A 17,106-nucleotide genomic window follows, 5' to 3' on the forward strand; every position below is an offset into this window, starting at 1 on the left:
TTTCGATGTTGAAAAACGTCTAGAACATGATCCTTTTTACTGACTGGTTACACTCGTCTTTATATCCTCTCGCTCAGTTTTATTATTATGTTCTGTTACGTCAAGACGCTTCTACCGTCCCTTAATGTGACTTTCCTATTACTGGCGCTGTGATTTATTCTCAGCAATATGTACGAAGCTCTCTGACTAGTATGTAATAATTCTTCCTTTAATTCACTTAAACGGGCTCGAATTGGCCTTATTGCCATCGATATCCTTGCTTATATATCGATCATTTCTTTATTTTAGCTTCTAAGTCCGTCATTTGGTTATATTTCAAGAGTACATATTTTGCCTCTTAGCTGAAAGTCTAATTATATACTTTGAGAAAATTACTTGAAGACTCTTGAGGTTAAATTACCGTGTTAGTTTATTTATGTTTTGTTTAAAAAAGGGATATAAACAATAGGAATGGGTGCCCATTAAACTACAGAGACACCGATTTAAACATTTTATTTGTTTGCTGTGTTATTGTGAAAGATAAAAGATTCTTATAATGGCATTAACCCATGGATAGACACAGTAACAAGAGTTTCTCATAATTAAATGGCAACAATTACTTCAGTTTATTATTTATCCAAAAGAAAATCTCGTTTGCTTAATCGACATATATATACGACTGTTTGCTGTTCTAAAATAACACACGAACTCGTATTGCCAAATTTAGTAGTGTAATGTTCCAGACATAAATAATCTATTTTTCAAATTTGATTTCAACTTCGACAAGATAAAATAGTAGAATGAGATAACTAAATTGTCACCTTTATTTTTCTCATCGGCTTCTTTTGATCCTGCGCCGAACTAAGTGAAGGAGGTATATTAAATTGGACTCCATCTGTTCGCCCGCTCGTCGTTCTGTCTGGATTTCGTTTCTTGAGAATATTTCATAACCTATTCGAGATATGTTTATGAAACTTTATGAAATTTTTATCCAACTTGCATCATTCATACATCCTAAACTGTTTTCAACCTTTTGATACTTTGATAGTGTAATTCTTAAAAAAAAGAAACAACTGTTGTGGTAGTTTATAAAATTGAACTGAATTTATGTACAATGCAGATAGAATATACTTGGAATATACTCAAGATGCCGGATGTACAATGTACACTATTAGAGATTGTCTATCCGTGTACCTTCTAAAAACTTGTCTTAGGAACGTGGATAACCGAGTATCCTTTTTCAAGTTTAGGTAGTGGCAAAGCGAAAACTGTTTAGTTAACATCAAAAATAGCTCTACCATTGAATCATATTCTTCAATTGATCTTTGTATTTACTGCCCTGATCGTTCCAGACTTTGTAATGCCCAGTCAACACATCCTAAAAAAGAGACGATGATAGTTTTCTTACATGGAAACATGTTCTATGTAAATACACCATAATTCATATATAGACCAGGCACTGACTCTTCTATTGACTCTCAAGTCGCCGTAGTTTATCATCTTTCTTATGTGACCCAAGACGACCATTATTGAATACAAATACACGATATTTATTCAGACCAGTTCCCATTAGATAAGAGATGATATAGACCCGGTTCATTAATCTTAAACATAACTTGATGTAGAGATCATCACACGAAATATTACATGACCATTCGGATTCGCGTCTGAGCAACATTTACTGATATGCTACAGGGGTTATCATAGACACCTCGTAGATTCCATGTCCTTCACCAGTACGGGTTCCAGACGACAAATGTGGTGCTTGTGTTTTACTACCGCCTAGTTTTGGTCCGAATTTTGATGGCACCGCGCTCAGTGATATCATCTGCTAAGGCCCGTTCACAGATTGATCTCCGAAATGTCTTCTGCTAAATTTGCTATACTAGCCGACAATCTATCGCCGACAAACCATCTGGGTTGCTAACTACATTTCCAACCCAGTTGAGATGATTAACGCATTGTTTGAGTGAACGCATTAGTAAACGTAGCCATAACCATGTTTTGCTCGAGCGATAAATAATTTTTGGCATGCGCAAACTGGGGTACTCATGCATGTGTTGCGTTTGGGAGCATTCCTTCAAAAGATGACGTCATAAATTAAAATTAATGTACAAAATTACTAACAACCTCGTTCCATCATATCTCTCTGACCTATTAGAACTGTCCTCTACCCCTTTCAATTATACCCTTAGAAACAAAGATAAACTAAAGGAAACCAGATGCAGAACCGAAATTTTCTCAGAGTCCTTCATCCCTTCCAGTATACGAGAATGGAACAAACTTAACGTTGAAGTTAGAAACTCTCGATCCATTGCTATCTTTGGAAATTCACTAAATAAATTAGATACCATCGTGCCATCATATTACTATACAGGGATACGAAAATTACAAATAATCCACTGTAAACTAAGATTATGCTGCTCGAACCTACAAGGCCATAAATTCCTCAGACACGTCGATGAAAGCCCTGCTTGCCTCTGTGGTCACAAATTCGAAGATACCGAACACTATTTACTCGTATGCCACTTATATTCAGATGCAAGAAAACGGACAATCCATAACCTTCAACATAATCATAAAACAATCAGTTGTCTGTTGTATGGGTCAACAAAACTTAGTCCAGAGATAAACACACTTATTTTCCAAGAAGTCCAACAATTTATTTTCTTATCAAAAAGATTTAAATCTCCAGAAACAACTCTTAAGTCATTCCAAGCCCTCCACTCTGTATAATCATCTAAGTCTCTATATTATCCATTATGTATCATATATTCTCTATATTTATGTAATTATGTATGTATGTATGTAAATATTATAATGTGTACATGTATCTAAATCAGAGAGAGAGGGGTTACACATAGGCATAGCCTGTTCCCCAATCCCAATTCAGATTTAATGAATAAAAATATTGTTTAAAAAAAAAATACCAGTATTAAGCAAATGGATATTTTAAACCGGTTTTGAAATCATCATTATATATTAACATGCTGATGCTTTCTATCACTACTGCTATGATGATTTGATAGCTAACAAATAATTGTTGTGGTTTCGTAATCTTTCATTTTATTTTTGCTTCACTGCAAACGTTGTCCATTTTCTCCTTTTAAGTTGACCTGTTCCCGTCTAATATTATAATTAAATCAGCATACAGAAACCAATTTCTGCATATCTGACCCAATTTCTGACACCTTAATACGATATTCAAACAACCATTATAATATTCTATTTTATAGTCAAGCGTTACATGGGGTTGTTTGTCCACAAGTCTCTAGCTGTTTGATTGACCCAGTTACATCACACATACTCTAAAACTAATTTTCTTCTTTTTAGCTGCGTTTGAACGAATCAGTGCCTTTAACTTAATAACCCGACCTGTGTTGGCAAACATGACATTTGTGTATAAGCCTGCAAAAAGGAAGAACATATTATTACGCTGATGGAAGCGGTCGATCTGTTTATTTTAGCACGTAGAAAAACACACTGTGGATATTGAGGGTATAAAATGGATATTTGGTTCAAGACGGTCTGTAATCCGTGCCTCTTTGCTTCCCACCCTTTGATTTATCACGTGTGGACAAATCGAAGATCTGTGCGACTGTGAGCGTGTCTGTTAGTCTGCGACTATCCGTTCGCGAGCTCAGGTCCGAATATTTTAACTGGTAACACCCGTCTTGGAAAGGATCAACCAGAATTGGTAAAACAGCACGATCACATTTCCGATAACGACCCCTGTTCGGATTCACCCCTCCTTAATTCTCTCTCTTAAACGAAAATACGCATTTAGCCCCATTAAAACGGAAGTGGTGACACGACTCAATATAGATCGATGTATTGATCCGCTTGTTCACAGTCTCGCTACAAGACGACAATTAGGTCACATAACCCAATCAACTTAATCACCTCTTCACAAAATATTCGTTCAATGCTTTCCCTCACTTCTCCGTTGTTGCCAATTGTTAACTGATCTAAGTTGATCATGGTAATGCAATTAAAACGGACTGTGTCATCGTGTCTATTTAAGAAGGAATGGGTTTGAAGGAATAGAAAATGAAGGGATAGAAATTGATGGATTGTGTTGTAGAGATGCATTTTTATTGATGCCTGTTGTGGGATCGACAGGTTGTCTTCGGTAATTACGTTACTCAACCGTTCTTCCCCAAAAACTACTTTCGCTTTAGTTAGAAGAAAAACTAGGATGAAAACACAATAAGCGGATTACTAGAAATTATGTGATGCAGCAGTTTTCTATTAGTGACCATAATTTGAAGATTTTAAAAGAGCATTTACCTAAAGTGTTGTTGTAATATTCTTGTATTCGGGACTGTTCTCTCTCAAATTGTAAGGTGACTTCCAAATTGATGCACAATATATGGTGTGATGCACAAAAATCGATATGGCGATGGTTTTTCAGATGGGATTTTAAAACAAATAAAATGAACACAATTTGTTCCGTCAATACTTCACTTCGAAAAAGAAATTTTAAATGTTATATAACAGAAAGGAATTGCTCTGAAAGTAATGCTATGTTCCCAGGGAGAAGAAAAAGTTAATAAATTTTTCGTTTTTATAATTGCTACTGTAATTCTGCCATGTAAGTTTAAAGACGTTAATCGGAAGGGGCAAGAAGACGTGTATTTCGCAATAATACACAAACTTATTTATTTTTCCAGTTAATTTTAACAAATCAATTCCCCGTATAGATAATTAAGTTTCATCCAATGTTTGAAAAAAAATAAACTGTCTTCAAAAAAATTCTGTTAATATATAAGATAGCTTTGAATCAAGGGAAAAACTGAAAACAATAAGGCGATATATTCTACATTATAATGATTTACCGATCCTTTCTTAATACATTTATAAAACATATATTTTTGTTAAAAAATGGCGAGCATATGTTTTTGTGCTTGAACAATAACAAAAACTAAAGATAATCAAGTTTGGGTTGCTGCTTTACTTTATTTAAATAAAATAACGGCCATCACTTGAATCCAATCAAAATTGTGCTAATGTTGATATATTTTGTAGAATATCACCAAAAAACACCCCAGATTTATAGCGTTACAGACGAAAACTTGGACTAGGTGGGTTGTGTGTGTGTTTACTCTTTGTAGAAGGTACCATAAAGTTTTTCAGTTTTTGTTGTATTTAAAGTGAAAGTCCCAGATTAAAGTGAGGTTAAATATACAAATTAAATGTAAAAAAGAATATCACAAATAGATGTTACGTAGCTTTAAGAGAAATTGGGTAATAGCGACGATTACTTACCAATGGGTAAACATTGCTATCCCGGCATTTGGGAATAGCGTGGAAAAGGAGGAAACTGACAGTTTGTGTCTCTGTGCAACACTCCAACAGATCTTCAAATATTTGTATAGGACTAGGATATAAGTTTCTACGCAAAATTATTCCGCTTGATTTCGAAATATATATCCAGAATAATTCTTTCAAACATGGCTGATGTCTTTTGATGGCTTCTCCCACATAGCTACACGTAATGATGGGTGTCATGCGCAAAACAGCGTATGTCTACTTTATCCAGAAAACTAACTAGATACAAACTATTACTCACTTACTTTAGAAAATGACAGGGCTAAACAATTTATCTTACATTTCTTCATTGTAATTCACTTTCTATTTTCACTGAAAACGCTGGTTTTTTGTTGCCTCTTGCGTTTCGGAGAAAGCAGGGGCTTTGCTAATGGGTTCATTCGTCCGCCTTGGATTGTAGTTGAGCGAGAGTGGGGTATAGTCTCATTACAGAATTACCTTGACTAAGTTCAATAATGGGCATATTCTGCTCTAGTGTCTTTAAGGTTGTAGATTTTCTAATATCATCTTTGCATTTTGTAATTATCTGACATTGTTTGAACATACGTCCATACGTATTTACAAACAATGTCAGATCAATACAAAGATTTTTCATTCTGTGATATTTTTATGTAGACAATATAAAGATACAACATATACTTATGGAATCTAAAAACAAGCCGTAGAAATTATTTACAGATTTACCTTATTTAGAATCATATATATAATAGTTTGATTAACAAAGATGTAATGTATGTAAACCTCCAATGTCACAATAGATCAAAATCAAAAACGGATATATAGTAATTTAGATAAATACAAATAAGTTAATATACAGAAGATAATATGGTGAGCGCACAATTTTCTGATGATGGTGTTGATAGTTCTGTGGTGATATTGATGGATCTGTTCCATCTCGTAAATTAATATTTCGATCCTTCGGGGTTCGTCTTTTTGTCTTGTGCTTATTTTTTCGTCTGTCTGTACGCGTGTCACAATTTTTGGTACACAATACCTCTGCTTCTAATTGAGAATGTTCAAACTTGTACATTTTTATTCGGTGAATGATTTGTTTGAGTTCGATGATGAACATACTGCTGAAGCCAAGCAGCTGTCCTTATGTCTGTCCGCCCCACCTTTGGGAGCTGGTGTTTGGTCAAGTGGGTGTCGTGACTTGGATAAACAATCAGAATTTTCTGCTTACACTAAAAAGAGATAAGCAATTTGATTGGTCAAGACATTGGGAAACAATAACTTTGATTCTAATTGAGTGAGAGTGATGAAACTCGGCGCATATAGTATCAATGCCTTGACTAAGGACGATAGTGAACATGGTTACTGATCGTCTCGATTATCAAGTCACTCGCACAATAGAAGAATAAAATGTGAAACGGCTCAATATTTGAAACTTTCCGACAATGTACATAGACAATTATGTAACTTAAGGCTTTTAATTTGCATAGTTAACCCCACTTTTATTTATGGTATTTTTTGTTCTTAAAGTTGTTCTGACTCAAATTATAGAATCCTACATAAAGTGTGCATTAAACCCAGGTCTGACATTTCCAACAACTAATGATGGGATCCAATCATTTACGTATGCAGGCGACATGCTGGAACCTTAAGATAGATGATTCCATTTTTTTTTGTCTGATTGAAAACTGACGTGGGAGTTGCGCTATCTACAATCGCTCAGAAAAATTCAGAAAATTGAAGATGTTTTGTTATGTTTGGTGAAGTCTTTTGTGCAGTGTTCACCCAGACATGTCTATCTCGGAACGCATTTAAAACAAACAAAAAAGATAATTTGATTTCCATTATTGATAATATAGAGTGTTACTATTATTTAAAATTAGCCTCGTTGTGAAGTTAAGATGGTTGTCGTTTCTGTGAAGATCATAAAAAAAAACATGAAACAACTATCGACGTGTTTTCGACAAGAATCTTTATAAGGTACAGACGTCACTTTCGCTCGGTATTGGGCGAAAAGCTTGAAATTAAGCACGTGGTTATGGATCCGATGTATTAGTCCAGAGACTGTGGTGATTTGTTTTTAAAGATTATCAACTAGTGGTCTCTCTTATATTTTATTAGACATTACTATAGCTCACAAAGGTCCAGTCCTTCTAAAATTATGCATAAGAATGAACGTTTTGATTTTTAAAAGATGTATTGTCGTCTGAGCATAAGCTTAAACTTTTCTCCACATCGGAAATTTCATTAAAATGTACAGAAGCAACAGAAAAAAAAGTTTGGTTGGATAATCATTACATATATATCTGACACTCGCTATGTCTCTGGGTTCAGATACGATGGAATGCTTGTTTTATTAATTATGACAGATTTTTTATACTTGAGTTTAGCATCAGTTATATTGATTATAACGGACTTGTTTTAACAAATATCCGTCACGTGAACAGGGGTAACGAATGAAGGAAGACAAAATAAAGATGCTTAAATAGATAAAGTGGGGGATTTGTAATAATGAAAAATGAAATCATAATCTAAAGATCCGTCCTGTGGCTATTTCGTTGATTAATATATAATAAATTAAATGAGGTTTAACGTAATACCTTTCTACACCAACCGAGCTAATGAAGACGAGATTAATATAGAAGGATACTGAAATATTTACATCTTAGTTTATTTTGTAATTATTATTAGGGGTACATTTAGGCCTGCAGCCAAAATTTCTAGAGTGAAGTTCCGCTACATGATCCTCCCAAAAAAGCAAACTATACATTTTTGGAAAGCCTATAACACAAGGAACACAAATCCAGAGAGTTCCAAGCAAAACATTTGCACTAACTCGATTTAGGGCCAGATGAAAATTGTGATAATTGTCAAGTAAATGCTATATTTATACTAACAATTGTGAATTTGAAATAAAATTAAATATTGGTGAAAACAACTGATGCCTTCATCCTATGCAACGAATATGCTATTGGTTAACTTTTGATTTAAAGAAAAATGCAGAAATCATAAAGGACAGGGGAACATACAGAATTTCGGAAATGCATTTAATGGTAAAAGGAGTTATCTCCCTTTATGGAAAATATCAATAATCATTGATAACAGTATTTTGTTTAAAGAATTTATTTGATAAACTGAATAGGATTTAACTACAGACTAGAGCCTATATAAGTTTAACTTTTTTTTAGATAGGATTTGAGGCTAAAGGTCTAACAAATATTTAACCTGAAATATAGCATCTACATATATTTAGTTTTCTCACTAAAATAGATATGGCCAAAATTAAATAATACTGTAAAAGGAGTCACAATATTGTAATTGAAGAGAAAAAATAAGTAAATGGAGTTTAATGTCTTACTGTTCTGCACCAACCCATATAATGAAGATGAGCATGCGTCATACGTGATATTTGGGGAGGGGGGCATTGTACGTGTACAGCTAGGATGTAAATGTCATCATCAGTGTGCAAGGGAGCCGCGGTGACTTAGTAAAGGGTTGGCTCACTTATCGGACTGCCAAGAGTGTGATCCTAGTCTGGCGTAGTTCCCCCTTGTCCGTGGCTCACTAATCAGGAGATCCGTGTTGACCTAGATAGTTCCCCAAACTTTCCAGCTTTGTTTCACCTTGTCAGTGGTGGGGTGGGGTGGGGCTGTGATGGGCAGCGTCTAGTTATTTGGATGGAATATAAAGTGTAGACCGTAACGATGCTGTATGGCGGGCGTATACATACGTCTTCATTATCCCGGTTGATACTGAACGGTTAGGCAGTAAACTCCATTTGATTTTTTTTTTCTCATTACAATTGCCACTCCCATACAGTATTATTTAGCATTTGCCATATATCTATTTTAGTGAGAAAATTACATATAGATGCTTTGTTTCAATTCAAACATTTAGCCCCACTCTTATCTGAATTAAAAGTTTACAGATATATTAGTAGAAATACTGTTTAGGGAGAACTTATATGTCCCCCCCCCCCCCACACACACACACCTCCAGATTCCTTGAACCGTCCAGTTTTTCGGGCACAAGCATCAGAGAATGGAGAATACGATCATATCTCATGGAAATATAGTTGTATAATTGTGTAATTAATCAGAAATAAACTACCATCACAGCTTTGTGGAAAATTCATTTTAGTTAATGATTGATTCACTCAAAAAATTTGGGTGACAAAGAAATTTTTCGGGCAAATAGGCTCACTTTTTTTCTTATATCTATATTTGTTAGCAAATTACACACTTATAGATACGGTTTCAGTTTAAATATGTTTGTAATTCAGCCTTAAATATCTGAACTAGAGGTTTACAGTTACCTGTAGTAAAAATAATGTAGGGCCTAATTGAAAGGGTATGTAGGTGTGGGTTTATATTTCAGTGGAAAAAATCACATGGTTTCAATGCGATTTACAAAACTACGGACAAAGTCCGGTCCCCATTACTTCATAGACATTTTGCTCAACCAATGTCAGCATATCTCCTTGCTCATCAGACTAGACCCATAATTTCTGAGTAAACACCCGCTCACCAACCCTTGCAGTCCCCTGGGACCCCATTAACGATATAAATATTGGGCTTGTGTGCTCACACATGGTCTTGTGCGTCATACAGTATCAGCAGTCAACACACACCTGAAATACGGTTATTAATTGCAGACATTTGACAGAAAGGGAGATAACTCTCTATTACCGTTAATGGATTTCCAAAATTCTGTATGTTGACTTGTCCATTATGTTTTCGGAATTTTGGTTTAAATCAAAATTTAACCAATAGTATATTCTTTGCTGAGGATGAAGGCATTGAGTGTTTTCGCCAATATTTAATTTATGTCAACTTCACAATTGTTAGTATAAATAAAGCATTTACTTGAAAATTATCACAATTTTCATCTGGCCCTAAATCGAGTTAGAGCAAACATTTTGCTTGGAACTCTCTGGATTTGTGTTCCTAGTGTTATAAGCTTTACAAAAATATATAGTTTGTTTATTTGGGCGGACCATGTAGCGGAATTGTGTTTCTAAGCAAGCTAGAAATTTCGGCTGCAGGCCTAATTATTTTGGAAGATTATTGAAGATAGGCGGGTTCGTCTTAACGCCTGGGCACTATGGGCAGTTGGTCGGGTACCCCACGATCATAGGGGCCCTATGCTAATCTATGTATGTTGTGAATTCCTTTTAATTGCTATACCAGTACAATACATATATGTTTAACTTTATCGACAAATTTAATTATTATTCCCGTGAGTGGTTGTGTAAGAGGCACTGCCTTGTCCGGGGGTCTAGAATGTTGTTAAGATGTCCTTGAAGTTAAGCAATCCCAAACTTGTCACGTGCCACGGATGGGAGTTGGTTATCGGTCATATTGAACCAGAAATAAAGGTCAAAACAAATCCATATCAAGTTCGTGATCATACAATACAAAATAGCACGAACTTCTGTAAGAAGATATACAAAGAGACAACAATCAAGCAGCGCCTATAGTATAAATATCACACAAGTTAATTTACTGTACGACCTTTTGTCTTATTAATTTATACAAAAAAACAACATGTATACAGTCAGGATGTATGATGGTTGATTCTTTACAATATATGTTAATAATTGATTGCGGTCTGTGGTATGGAGTTTAGGTACTATCCAGATATCGAAACCTTTAGATACACGGAGAGGAAAAAATCACGATATCCCAGGGTCCTCTTTCGCAAAACCTTGGTTGTCTTAAAATTATTATTGAACAATTTAAAAGTGTCACACCTCAAAGAGTACTACAACATGTACTAATGATATTAAAGTTCAGGGTAGCGAGAGAGAAATGGGGTGTAACGTCCACTCGACACATACTAGGTCATTTCGGGACTAACACATGGTTCAATTTTATTTCAATCACTCGTAGGGGTCTTTAGCAGTGGGAGGAAACCGGAGGACCCGGAGAAAACCCACGAAGTTGGACAGGCGACTCTACTCCTTGTCACGTACAGCCGGTGAATCGAAACCCCGCCAGTTGACTCAATGACAGACCGTATGATACAGTGCGCTCGTGCTAACCATTTGGTCACCCCCCCCCCCCCCGATCATGGATTAGATTTGAGATACAAGTACATACGGAACTTGTGCGGTCTGGCTACAATGAAGCTAGTTGGCCGACAGTTGAATCCCCTTTTTGACAATTTTAGTCGAAAACACTAAATATACTTATAGAATTTTGAAAAGTATTTATTTGATTTCTATTTTCATATGTAATGAAATTCAAAATGTTTATTAATTAGTGTGTATGAAAGGGTTTAGAACCCCCCAAAAATTATCAGGACATTATCTTTTCAATATGGCGGTCATATTCTCAAAGTAGATATTTCTCTGTGTGATATTACTGATACCAAAAATAATTGATCGTTTTCTAATTTTTGTCCGTTCAAATGTACCCAATTATAATATCTAGGACAGGACACACCCCACAGATAGACTGTAAGTAACAAACAATAAAAGTGCCTTTTTACTTTATTTCTGCCACAGACAGTCTGTCTCTCAATTTAAAAAGGTATTAAGCTATTTAACAAAAAATAACCTCTTTTCTACTATAAACTAAAAACTTCAGTTATTATTCACGATTTACAATCAATTATTTATTGTTTTTTTCTGTTAGAACATCTTGTTAATCAGAAAGTATGAGTATTCAATGTCTGCTCTTTACGGTTTAATGCATCCATACTAATGGCACCATATACATAATTCAACACCATTAGTAATACCATTCACAAGATGTTTTTAGTAGGCGTAATCAATAGGTGAAATGACTACTACTTTAGTCTAAATTGCTTCGTCATCAAAAAATAAAGATCTTGCAAAAATAATGTTAATCGTTTTATTATATAAGATAGGTCATGTGTAATTATTTCTCATCGTTTTATCTGTAGATCCCTGATTTTTAAAATATAATTTTGTAGTTTATATAAAAAAAATATACCTATGTTAGAGATACATTTTGTAATTTAGAGTAATATATAAGAACTGGCCATTCATGCTATATAGGCAATTTACTTTATTCTGGGCGAAGTTATGTGTATTTTGACAAGAAATGGATACTACGCCCAAAGTTCATATTCTCTCGATTGGCAATTAACATGATAATAAAAGTTGTCAGTCCTTTCATTGACAGTCTCCGTTCATATTGGCCTTGAACGCAGATATTACGGGCATTGTCTAATAAACTGAAGTCATCCAATGGTCTAGGTAGTTGATTATGAGGTCACGTGAATAAATATCTAAATATAAGGTTATATAACATTTTTAAAAAAAAATAACTGGAGATTTAAAGCGGTTTTATGCAATGCATTTATATACTAATTAATGTGGGGCACGTGTTATTACTTTAGATAAAATTTTGAAGAGTTCCATTCGAATGTATTCATGCCTGACTGTCGCCATTGAGTTATGTCGAGATAAACGAACATTAATGATTACAACATGGGGGGGGGGGTAAGACACTGGCTCGCTAGCCTGGTGGTCGGGTGTTCGATCCCTGCATTGACCGAGAAAGTTCATCCAGATTTTCCGGCGTGGTTTCCCCTTGTCAGTGATGCAGGACGGAGGGCCTGACAACGACAGCTGTCTAGTCGTTCGGATGAGATGGCATACCGAGGTTCCGTGTACACATTGGCGTGCACGTAAAAGATCCCTTGACAGTTGGAATTCGATATAAGAGTAGGCCGTAGTGCCGCTGTCCTGGGAAAATTTCCCTCATAGCACACTGTATGGCGTATGTCCGTCTTCATTAGCCCAGTTCGGAGCAGAACAGTAGGACGTTAAATCCCATTTCATTTAATTTCGATTACAACATAAAATTGTTTCTCTTTCTACTAGCAGGGGATTAACGCCCGCCTCAACAGAGAATGGTATCGCAAAAACCCGACAAAGGTTAATATTGAGAGGACGTCTAATCTGCAATGGAAATATAAAACAACTGCTACATGCCTTTACTTAGACGAATGAGCTTATGAAAATTTGTAATACGCGATGTGTTTGCTTGATATATTGTCTTCATTGATTATCATTATCATTATTATCACTGTCTGCACTTTCATATATATCTGACGGTGTAGGATAAACATAGTTAATCCTTCTTAAGAAACACTTTCAATCTCAATCGGCATGGTTATTGCCTCTTATTTTATTAATATTTTCAAGTGTACCACGATGAAAGTGTAGCCATTTTATAGAACTCATTTACCAAAGATAATGCAACCTAACCGGTAGGGGTAATGCAAGGTGAAGTTAATGCAGCACTATCATTTTAAACTAAACTCTGCGAAATGAAATGAAATGAAATGGAGTTTAACGTCCTACTGTTCTGCTCCTAACCTGGGCTAATGAAGACGGACATACGCCATACAGTGTGCTATGAGGGAAATTTTGCCCGGACAGCAAACTAAACTCTGCTCCGTATCTTAGTATCAGATTAATTAAATAAAATGATACGTGAGTTACTTATCGACTCTCTGGATATTTGACTGCCGATGGCCCTTGGTAGTCGAAGGGCCGGGACACTGAAATATCGACTAGAATGTGGACAAGAGAATTTTAACCCCGGCCGTCACTTGTCATTGTGGCACCCACAGGGCTTTCAAGGAAAGTGTGGTTATTTTTTAAAAGAGAGCGGAAATAGGGGTCCAGTCGTGTACACATTGGCGCGCACGTAAACAAAAATTCTATGGAAATCTAAGAACAATAGGCGGAAATGCCGCTCCTTTGGCACAATTCCCTACCCCTCGCCCCGCATTGCACACGTAGGAATATAAATAAATATTATTCTGTACGTTTGTCTCAAAATGACCCGAATTATTGTGTTGGGACAATAGACTTTTATTTTATTTTACTGCCGAACTAAACATAGAAAACGGAATGCACAGATGCAGCAAAATCCAAAAATTCGAAATCAATCAAGCTAAGTGAAACCAAAACATTCCCGTCACTGATGACCTAATAACATCGTGTGATCAGGAAAAGCATGCCTACCCGTCACAACTTGCCGTTAGATTAAACCTGGCCATTTGTTTGGAGACGAGAAATAATCATAGTATTAGATTAACAAAATATTTTGATTGATTTAGTCAAGAACCGATCTAAAAACGTCCCTCAAAACTAAATAATCCTGGGTTATATATGAATGATGACGAACGATGCTTTTGATTTTACCATGTTTCTAGTATAAAATATAAGTTAATCATTTGATTTAATACTTTTTTGTTTGCCTAATACTCTTGATTTGGTTTGATTTTCCTTTCTCTTGTCTTGTAATAGCTAGCTTTTTATCTCTCAGACAATTTGCAAGAAAATGTTGAAACCCAGACTCTAATGAAAATCAAGTCAGAGGTTTTTATACAAGTGTGTCTCTCTCGCTTCAATACCTCTTAGAACGGGAATTCAATCAAACTTAAGACTTAATCAAATCAGTTTGGCGTCTACCAAGTTACGAAGCCTAACAAAGAATACACACATATACGCACTATTCAGTCAATGTAAATCACTTAACAATGTTATTTTGTCTTTATTGTTAGAGGCAATTTAGAAACCGGTTGTTTTTTAAAAAAAGGTTAATGCAGAAACCGAAGTAGAAAACTAAAGAATTCCCTCGAGCTTCTTTTACGGGTGACTTTGTTACCCTCTTCTCATAATGGATTAATTGGTGTCCATATTGTTATTTTCCACAGAGACACTGCAGGAAGTCTCACGTGTCCTACAGTACCAGATAAAAGAAATATACCAAATAAAGAGAAATACACGTCTCTAAAGTTTTAAAGGAGAAATTGAGTGTGCTAAGTTCTCCTTCTGGTCACTTGATTTGATATTTGTTTATTTTTTGTAGTGTCTATATTCTGTCTTGTGGATTTTTGTTTACCGTGTAGTGCGGTCCTCCTGCACTTACTATTAGAGTAGAGTTTTAGTCCTTCGTACTACAGAATGTTCTCGTTGTTGGACTTTGCTCATGTTTGCTTATTATTTTAGCGCTTTCCGAGATTGTTAAAATTGTTTGACGTTCTGGCCCATAACGTCACCTCGCAGACTATCGCCATTGAAGAGACGACCACTGTCAAGATAGGTCGCATTATTTCTGTTACGGCTAGCCCCCGGATCCATTCACTTAATCTTATATGTACGTTTGTTTGTAAGTTCTTCTTATTGTGTCTTGTCCGTAGATTTGTTTTGTGTAATTATGTGTGGTGTAGCCCCCTAGCACATACTATTAGAGTTCCACTTACCACCGACAAGACCACTTATTTGTCAATAAGTGACCGACAAGAACAATGTTCTATAGATATGTACATTCTACACCCATTTCCACATGATTTCATAACAAATTGACAAAAATTATGGATGTGCATATATCTATAATATATATTTCCTCGTCGGTTACTTTTTGCAATACTTTTGAAGATATTCACGAAACACGCTGTTGTCACTTCTTGTCGGTGATTATTAGGATCGCCTTCGTCGGTCGATGGATTCTGTTTAATGTAATAACGGAGGGTAGTATTTCTGAAATATTTTTTTAATCCGTTATATACCAATGAGTTTCTTCTTTTTTGCGAGAGAGAGAGAGGGGGCTGGGGGTTAAGGTCCACTCGACACAAACTAGGTCATTCCGGGATTAACATATGGTTCCATTTTATTTCAATAACTCGCTTGCGCGTCTTTTTGAAAGAAAAAAAAGAAAGACAACCTTTGAATATATTCCTTTAAATTTAAAGGGTGATACAACATGTGAGAATGACTCATGAAATGGACATCTTTTCTTGCAATACGATAAATAAACCAAATAAACTGAACAGAAGGGCATATGGAATTGATCATCGCAAATTGCTGAAAATTATCGACTTCGTCTTTAGTATATATTATGATCTGTGCCAACGGGAGTTTTCCCCTCGAAATATCAGCATATTTTGTGGTTTATAAACTATACGAAATTAACGTCACAATTGCAATCATTAGAATCTAAACTATATGTATTCCGTAGGTAGTATAACGGTTTAAATTATCAGTAAAACATGTTAAACAATATAATTGATGCCAGGAGCAGTTTTGAATAAACTTAGTATATATTATGTTATGGGATGTTTTCCCGGAAGATATGGATACACTCCGTGGTTCACAAACCAATTTAAATTGATTTAACAATTGCTATCATGTTCAGAAAATAGCATTGATCAAAACCTTGTTCTTGGTTAGAAAAAAACCCCAACAAAAATTAAGACAAGAGCTATTTACATTGCAGACAACTAGTCGCTTCAGACATATCAAAGAAGTCTTCCTAAATCGAAATGCACAGGGGTTATTACACGTTTGAAGTATCAAAGTATGGCTGTCTCCCAGTTTGATAAGATCTGGTTGCGACTAATTCAATGATAGTCTTCAATTTACTGCGGCGCTAATATAATACATCTGGCTTTCTGATTACAGGGTACAAAAATTCCGCATTGTCTTATATGGAACAATGCTTTCTTGTCAGAATATTATTTAAAATACATCTTCTAATTATGTCACACCATTACCTCTTGGCGCCATAAAACCGCCATTTTTCAGAACTTTTGATACTTTTTCTCAAAAAACCGAAGAGACATTAGAATAATGGTATTATTACCTCAAAGATTGTTTGCACACTTTGGTCGTTTAATCTCAATTTTTAAGAAAGAGGATATCTTGCATTTCCCTTTTGAAAGTCTATAAAAATAAAATAAAACCAAGTACGAACAATCCAAACCATAAGACAGAATTCGAAGTCCTAAAAAACGTTATAGGCAAAATAGTGTATTCAAGCAAAATAGTGTAATCAGCAATTGGACTGCTCCTCGTGT

The 17,106-nt window shown here is 35.3% G+C and overlaps 1 long non-coding RNA gene across 1 annotated transcript in view; it reads right to left on the reverse strand.

The window, feature by feature from the left end:
- Window positions 1–6,051: 6,051 nt before the first annotated feature.
- LOC130014098 (uncharacterized) overlaps window positions 6,052–17,106 on the reverse strand; it is a 154,614-nt gene continuing 143,559 nt past the window's right edge. Inside the window, exon 3 of the long non-coding RNA XR_008789074.1 lies at window positions 6,052–6,494. This is a non-coding gene — a long non-coding RNA (uncharacterized LOC130014098). The remainder of the gene's footprint in view (window positions 6,495–17,106) is intronic.

This window comes from Patella vulgata, chromosome 8 (genome assembly GCF_932274485.2).
Source record: "Patella vulgata chromosome 8, xgPatVulg1.2, whole genome shotgun sequence".
Lineage (NCBI taxonomy): Eukaryota > Metazoa > Mollusca > Gastropoda > Patellidae > Patella > Patella vulgata.